The 8,600-nt window shown below is 38.0% G+C and overlaps 1 long non-coding RNA gene across 1 annotated transcript in view; it reads left to right on the top strand.

Annotated features, from left to right (window-relative positions):
• LOC107663833 (uncharacterized) overlaps positions 1 to 8,600 on the top strand; it is a 20,656-nt gene that overhangs the window by 2,223 nt on the left and 9,833 nt on the right. The window contains exon 2 of the long non-coding RNA XR_001631390.1: positions 8,588 to 8,594. This is a non-coding gene — a long non-coding RNA (uncharacterized LOC107663833). The remainder of the gene's footprint in view (positions 1 to 8,587; positions 8,595 to 8,600) is intronic.

The following is an 8,600-nucleotide window of genomic DNA, read 5'->3' on the forward strand; positions in this document are numbered from 1 at the left end:
CACAATATATATTTACTTTCATTCACTTAAGTTTTCAAGGCACATTATTGAACTTTCTATTATAATTTATCTTTCCAGACAGGCTCTTTGATCTGTCATTTTCTTTTCCCTGTCCATCACCAAGTCATATAACATTTCAATTTTGTTGGTAATTTTATGTTTTTTTGTGAAAACAAATTAGCCAATTTTATTGGTAACTGATAGCTACCAATTTAAGAACATTCTATGTATGTTAAGCAAACCTATTTAATTCAAAAAGCTTAAGGAAGGTTTCTGCTATTCTCAAATAGTGATTTAGTTTCTACTAAACTTTCTGGAAACCAAAAATCATTATATGGCAAAACCAGTGCGAGATCTTCCAAAATGAAGCTATACAGACCAATGAATTTTATTTTTCTCTAGTAATTTTATGAGGTCGTGATACATCTCTATGGTTCCTCTTATAACTCAATGTGAAATAAATATCGGAGATGTGTGGGGCATGTATTCAGAGAAGCATAGTGTCTCTCAAAATTATAGCTCTTTAACATTTCCCAGTCCTAATGCGGTTCATGTCTGATGGTTTTAACTGTGACCACCTCAATTAATGCATCTTCAGTCCTTTAATGTATAAGCTTTTACTGGTAGTAATACACGCTCTGTGCTCTAATGTCATATTTACTGGAAGTCCGTCAGCAGCGAGACGCCACCATCCATCTCTCTTAGATCCCTCTATCACTCACCCCCAGGGGGCCATTCAGTATCAATACCGTGCATTATACCGATAGAGTCGGGCGGCTTTCTCCTTTATCAGCATGACTTCGACTACAAATGTTAGAATGTTCTTGTCAAAGTCCATTATAGTTCAATGCTTTATTAAAAATGCTGATATGGGGTAAAGTGGCTGCTTGCCACTTGCTGCTTTTCTTTGAGCCATTGTCCATTGGCTGAATTGAAAGCTCTTTTCAGACCAGCTGCTGAAATGGGCTTGTTAGTCACTTGGTGAGATTGTTCATTAGCCGTCGTGATCAGGGTGAGGTGAGAAAAATGTGGCGGGAATAAGAAACAGAAAGAAAAGGCGCTGTCTACTCCTGTTGATTGTCTCACATAAGAATGCAATCAAGATGGAATGTTATTCTTTAGGCATCAGGAGTGTGTGTGGCAGTGGGGGAGGGTTGAGATGGGCAGGGGAGTGGGGGATGATGGGTATGGTAGGTTATGTTTCTAGCATTAACGGTTCTGAGTCTTTTCCTCCCTATCTCTCCCAACTGAGACGGCACATCAGAATGTAAGATTGTATGTAATTGGGGTGATGCTTTTTGTGTGAACTCCTATAGGTAAGCTCATTAAACCATAATCCAGCAGTTACACACTCAGCGGGTGACCTGATAATTGAGCTCAAGTGATAATCAGGTTAGACATGGTGCACCATGGGCATGGATCCGCAATAGGGCTACTGCTCACTCCTTTGAAGAGGGCAGAGAGGGTTTGGAGAAAGAGAGAGCACTACGCCGTCGCACCACTTAACGACAAAACCGCAGAGACTGGAGTGAAGATCTTGATTACGCAGATGAGAGCATTCCTGCTATGACAGCAACAAATCATACCTACCTGTTAATTATCCAGTTTCAGCGGCTGAATAATGCCAGCGTCTTATTTGCTGCCAGCCACAATTTGTCTCTTCCTTGTTTGTTGCTGAGTTGAATGTGGAAAATGTTGTAATGTCAAAGTGTATTTGTGTGTAAGAGTAATGCCCATTACTATAATAGCATAATAACGTCCATTAACATTTTCAGAATTGCAACTGGACCAGATAAAACGTCCTAATGAAGGCTTTAGCAATTAGGAAAATGGATTGGCCACCAATAAGATTGTTTACATGGCTGCCTCCGTTAATTAAATTGTTATCCTAGAGGCTGCAAACATTGCCTCTTCTTAATCATTGCGATAGCAGGGCGCAGGCACAGATCGTCAAACATGAACCGATAGCTGATAAAACGACACAACGCAAGTCACGAGAGGGGGCGGCATTTAGGTAACTTTCGCTTCTGTGAACATATGCGTTTTTTACACATCTGATTTAGTTAAAAGTCAAACAGGGATGTGAAAAACGTCATATATTTGAAACCGACTAGGTCTTGAAGTCCAGGTATACAGATCTTCCGTGTTGTGACATCCAAGTAAAATGAAAAAAATTCAGGGTTGGGACTTCTGTCCATCAGTTGCTGATTGGTTGGAGGCAGATCTGAATGCAAGCTTGCAGTCTATTGTAAGAAAGTGGTGGGTTTAAATTTTTCAAATGTTAAACCAGTGAAATTCCTATCTCCAACAATTCCAGATTATGTTAAGGTATTTTAATTAAAATAGCAACTTGTATTGTGGTGCAGAGGTTGCGTGCATTTATTTTGCAACCACAATCACAAACAATATAGATAACATTTATGTTCAGATTTATTGCAGTTCATCACTGAGGTTTGCTCACAGATTTAGTTGCAGCAAACAGTGCAAATGGCTGCATGAAAGGAAACAGACTGTCTGAATTACACTTTCATTTGAGCAAAATATCACTGATGGGGAAGATTGGGGGATTTAAACTCTTGAAATCTGGCAACCGCAGACATGAACGCTTGTGGAGGCTTGTTACCAATGCAAGATAACGCAAATGTCAAACAAAAATAGAGTTCCTTGAGATTCATTATCAGTAGTTGACACAGTGTCTTAAAAATTAAATGCTCAGATGCTCAAAAAACTGTGTGATGCAACAACAAAAGCAGTGTTAATCTTGGCAGCAAAATTACAGTGCAAAATGTTCTGAGGGTTCAAAGAGGGTTTTTATTTTGTTTCATCAATGATAATGAAGATGAAACTAAATGTATCATTGTTATTATTGAAAAAGAAACATCTTGAAGGTGAGATGTAATTAGTCATTTCATGCTGTGAATACAACTACTATAAATATCATGTCAGTGTTGGGGGTAACACATTACAAGTAACGCAAGTTACGTAAGCAGATTACTTTTTTCAAGTAACTAGTAAAGTAACGCTTTACTTTTTAATTTGCAAAAAAATATTTGAGTTACTTTTTCAAATAAGTAACGTAAGTTCCTATGTTTTTCCCATTTATTGAGATGTAGCTTTCCTGTCCCCATGTTGAGAGAAATCTGGAGTAAGTGCAGAGGCGTTGTGTGCACTATGTAAACATGATGCTTACTGTAGTTCTAGACTAAATGTGAATATGTATATCACTTCTGAAAAACAGAATCAATATTCCTCAAAATGAATAACAGTAAAATGCAAGCTCAGATTACAACGCAAACTTGCAATAATTAAATGTTAAATAAGACAAATAACCTTTGTGACGAGTGGGGGCATGGCCGAGAGCCGTGGGAACGGAGCAAGGCCGGTGGAGTACTGGCGGGTTCAGACTACACAATATTTTTGTCAGTCATGCTAGTCACTGTGTCAGATTACACGATTTTGACTCCTAAAATCTTGTCTTGTCCTGGACAAGAAACAATTCAGACTACACATTGCTTCCCGACCATTCATCGCGTGCCGTCTTTAACGACGTGCGTGATGTCATCGAGAAGATGGAACTAGCGATTGACTTCCGAAAACATCAAGCAAATCGTGGCAAAATCGGACTAAAATCATGTAGTCTGAACCGGGCATAAGTGATAATGCACGACACCTGTGCCACTCACCGGTCTCGAATACCACGGAGGAGCTCCGGAAGGATAAAAGGAGGAGTGACGACAGTGCAAGACGAGAGAGGACCAGGCCTGGTTTGTGTTGGTTTATTTGATTAAAGGTGCCATAGAATGCAAAAATCACTTTTATAAGGTGTTTGAACACAGTTGTGTGGCCGGAGTGTGTGAAAACAACCAGCCTGTAATGGTAAAAATCCACCCACTCATTGTTTTATAATCCCAATAAATCATAAACAGCCTCTCCAAACGAGCAGTTCCAGATTTCTCCCTATAATGACGTCATACTCGGGAAAATCCCACCCATTTGTGACACTCTCTGCCCTACTAGCATAGACCCCGCCCTGAGTGAGAAGCAGCGGTCCGCCATTACCGTTTTCTTGCTGTAGCTGCTGGAGATACAATGTCAGCGCCAAAGAGCCATTAAAAGTGTTGTGTGTTGGGATGCACCAATGAACATAGGAGTCTCCATAGACCGCTGAGGACACGGTGGTTAAATTTCATTTTCGAAGGAAATGTCCCGGAAAAAAACTGAAAAGTCCTATACGTTTATTTAAAATATTGTATCAATGCATTCTATGGTACCTTTAAAGTGTTTAAATGTTCGCCGGTTCCCGCCTCCTTCTTCCCGAACTACGAACTTTGTTACAACCTTTATGTAGGATGTTTAGTCCAATTTTATTAAACAATGTGTTTGCTTCTGAACTTCAATGATCCAGTTCAACCATACTAATAAGCAAAAATGACTTTAGATAAACATAACATTTGTGTTTGTAACATTGTAACATTTGCTACTGTTCAGGTGTGAATTTACATTTCCTTCAGCCTGGGGCTTATTCATTTCACTTTTGGTGTGAAAGGGCTTTTACATTTGCCAAAAATATATATTTTTTATATTAAAAACAAACAAGCAAGCCCAGCCCAGATTGAAAAAGTAACGCAAAAGTAACATAACACATTAAAGGTAACTAAGTAATGTAATTAGTTACTTTTTAGGGAGTAACATAATATTGTAATGCATTACTTTAAAAAGTAACTTTCCCTAATACAGACAATGAATACCTTAAGCATGTATTTACTATTACTAATATCATTCTACAATGCATGTATTATTATAGTGTTCTCATTATAATGTTATTTCAGACAGATAGAGTTATCACAACAAGGACAGTTTTCACATGATTTCACATGATAAATATTTATACAAGCTTAAATTAATACCATTTTTAAATATTTGGTTAAATATTGGGATTTGTGATTAAACTGACTGTTTTCGACTCAATTTAAAGGATATTTTCATCAAAAGACTATTGTATTTTTGATGAATACTTTATTTAAATTGTATTTTTGTGTGTCGTATTCATTAATTTACTTAATGACTAAATCAAAAACTTTAAGAAAAAATATGCTTGCCTGAAAATGTTTGGCTGTAGTAGTAATGTTTTATTGGAGATGAATTTTAAGATGCAGCTTTTACAAGAAGGTTTTACAATGCAAGCTGCCTAACGGTTAAAGCACAACATGCAATATCAATAAAATATGAAAAAACCCAGATAAAGTTGTCAACCTCATTCTACAGCCAACTATGACCTTCATGACCTGTTCCTAACTCCAACCTCTAGTTTAGAGTGTTTAGGCTGTGAGAAAATTTGAACAGTAAATACACTTTGGCACAGCAAGAGATGCCATTCAAGCATGAGAAACGGCATTTAGCATTGCAGCGAGTTTGACACTTGGAGCCATGTCAGAGTGGGGCGTTGTACACGCTTGAGCACTAATGGGCTACCCCAGCATGCTAAGCCAATATGAACGGCATCCATATTCAGAGCCGCTGTTAATCACTGGCGTGGCTGCGGCCATATTTCAGTGCTGGCCCTTTCTGCCCCAGGAATCTAATCCCGCCGAGCGTCTGTGAGCTGAGGGAGATTGATGGATGCAGGGGGGAAGCCTAACCGAGCAAACCCTGCCAATGCTGCCTCTCATTCTCTCTCTCAGGTTCTTAACACAAGAGGTACTCTTCCATCCATGGACAACTGCCAAACCCTGCCTTTCCTCCGGCCATAAATGCAACGTCTTTACGGAAGGGAACTACCTGTGTGGGGGCAATAAAGCTCATTCCTTTCAAACGTAATCAGACACAGACAGAAAGAAATGCCCTCAATCCAACTGACTTGAACAACCGAAGCACACTGACTAATCCATTTCACAGTTAATTTCTGTCTCCCTGGATACCGGGAGCAGCGCAATTACGAGAAATAGAGAAATTATTACAAATGGTTTCTTTTTGGATGGCACTGTGAAGACACGAATGCATGCAGGAAGGGGAATAAAATTCAAAGAGATTAACTCAGCTCGGTTTTCCCAAGCACAATAATTCTCTCTCTGTCTTCAGCGGGGTCACCATTGTATAGTCTAAATCATGCCTTATCAGGGCCAAACAGCCCCCCTGACTCCTGCGGTGTTGTGTGAATCATACATTTCCCTGAGCCGGGGACAGGGATCTCTGCAGGTCGTAGTGGGCAGGTTGAAAGGTAGGGGGCGTGGCAAAATGTCATTCCAGCTAGCAGTGAAAGCTGTTGATGACAAACCGGGGTGGGTAATAAGCAAATTTAGGCATCTTCTTAATGGTCTACAATAGTATTGCAGTTATTGTTTGATGCGAGATATGGTAAAATACAGTATTAATCAAAGCTTTCGAAGAAGTTAAATGTTATATTGTCCCTCTCACATTAAAAGTAAAATGTAAGTGCTTTATATGACTCTGCCCCTAGTAATTATTGAAATAAAAATAACAGTTTTTAGCTGGCTAACTACACAGATTGGAGCTTGAGTATTACCTACATAGCAATTTTTAGGCCTGTAATTTTGCATTGCATATGGAGCCATTTTGCAGTGTGTGATTATTATTTAACCCCACCCTTGGCCAAGGACCCTGACCATGACTGTTCAAAAAAAGTGTGTTCTATGTAGTATGAATGTGTGTTATATGAATGTAATCTGGATGTAGGGTAGAGGGTAGAGTGGGGGAACCCGGGGAACCCCGGGGGACCCCCCCCCCGTTTTTCCCAAAATAACCACAAGATAAAGTCAAGATAAATGTGTTATTTAAGAAAAAATATAATTATATTTTCAGAATGACACTTTTTTTTTCAAACCTAGTCTGTGGGGTAAAATGCACCCAGAGGGCATAGCTTAATTACTGTAGTTACTCTGTTCTGAACGTCAAATCCTTTGTTTTTCCATCAAATGTATTCTAACTAGTTGGGTGAATAAAAATATTTGGACTTTGTATTTAAAAATTACCTCAAGTTAGCATCAGGTAGCTAGTTAGCTAGCCAGTTAGCATCAGCTAACAAATGTTTCAAATAGGCTATTATAATTTTGTAATTCATAATTATTTATTATATTCTTTTTACTTTTAAGCTGAAACTGCCTGTACTCTGATTTTGCTGTAAATGTATAAAGCGAATTGCTTTGTCAGACTGGGGGGCATTTTACCCCACCAGTGGGAAATGCCCCCTCGGTACAAATGACATTTTTGTTAAAAATCTAATAACATGAAAACTCTGGACATTTTTCATACTTGGTTTATAATTTATGTAATTGTCATTAAAACTGTGAAAACGTTTCTTAACACATTTAACTTTAGTTTCACAGAAAAAAAAAAATACACAGTCCATAAAGAGAGCGTTTTCCCCCACTCTACCCTACTACATTTGTTATGTTGTCATTGTCATGTGACCTTCCAGCATCAGATGCCTCACTTTACAGCCATTCACAAATCCTCTCCCAAGGCTTCATGGCATAGCAAAGTATGCATAACACTTTAAGAATCTTGCTGAAAGAAGTAAGTCATCCACATGCTTTTTGCCTACTGTGAATTTGGACATACTACTCTTTTCACATACTTTTTTCACTTACTATATAGTGGGGAAGTATGCAATTTCGGATGCAGCGAATATAACGTTTATATTTGTATAACGTTGATAGCACATCTTAGACTTTTTTTTTTATTTTATTTTTTTTAGATTTTTATTGACAATGAGTCTTGACAATGACTTTTCTGAAGTGCTACTAGAATGTAAAGTTCTCAGACACTTAAATCCTTGTTAATTGCAATTACATGACAATGGTAGTAGGCCTATAATTTAAATTTATATTTAATTCAGTCTGCACTGAACTTTTGACCCACTTAAGTAGGACTCAAGTAGGCATGGGCCGGTATGAGATTTTGACGGTATGATAACCTTAAGCAACAATATCACGGTTACAAATATCACGGTATTGTCATTACAGCTCTAAAATGTGTTATTTTTAAATGATTGGGTAAAAATAAAAAAACTTTTTTGCGCTGAACACGATATATTTTGTTTTGAGCAACATACAGAATATTAGGAACAGTAGAATTTGTTTATTTTTCTTTGATTTGTTTCCTAAAAAGAAGAAAAATAAAGACTGACATCTTTATTTAGCCTAAACCTGTTATTACAGTTATTTAATTTTAGTTATATAATTCATATACATATCATTTATATAATTTCATATCATTTAGTTATATAATTTCATATACATCATTTGATTTAATAATAACCCAATTTGAAGCAAAAACAGAATGTTCTGACTAGCTTTGTGAAATTATACTACATGCCTGAACGAAACAAACAGCAGCAGCTCTGAATGAGATGCAGATTCACTCTCTGACAGCAGGAGGCCTTCTGGAACATAGACATAATACCTATTTATTATTTCTATGTTCTGGAACACCACATACGGCGTTTCCTTGGTTACCGCTGTAAACAAAAAAAACGACCGGTTGCCGATCGCGTAAATTCCAGGGGCAGCTCCTTAAATTCGACCGTCATACACACACGTGACTGACCGCTCGCTCGCACCAACAGGAGGAGGAGGGTCGTG

The sequence above is a fragment of the Sinocyclocheilus anshuiensis genome, unplaced genomic scaffold (assembly GCF_001515605.1).
Source record: "Sinocyclocheilus anshuiensis isolate Anshui unplaced genomic scaffold, SAMN03320099.WGS_v1.1 scaffold976, whole genome shotgun sequence".
Taxonomy (NCBI): domain Eukaryota; kingdom Metazoa; phylum Chordata; class Actinopteri; order Cypriniformes; family Cyprinidae; genus Sinocyclocheilus; species Sinocyclocheilus anshuiensis.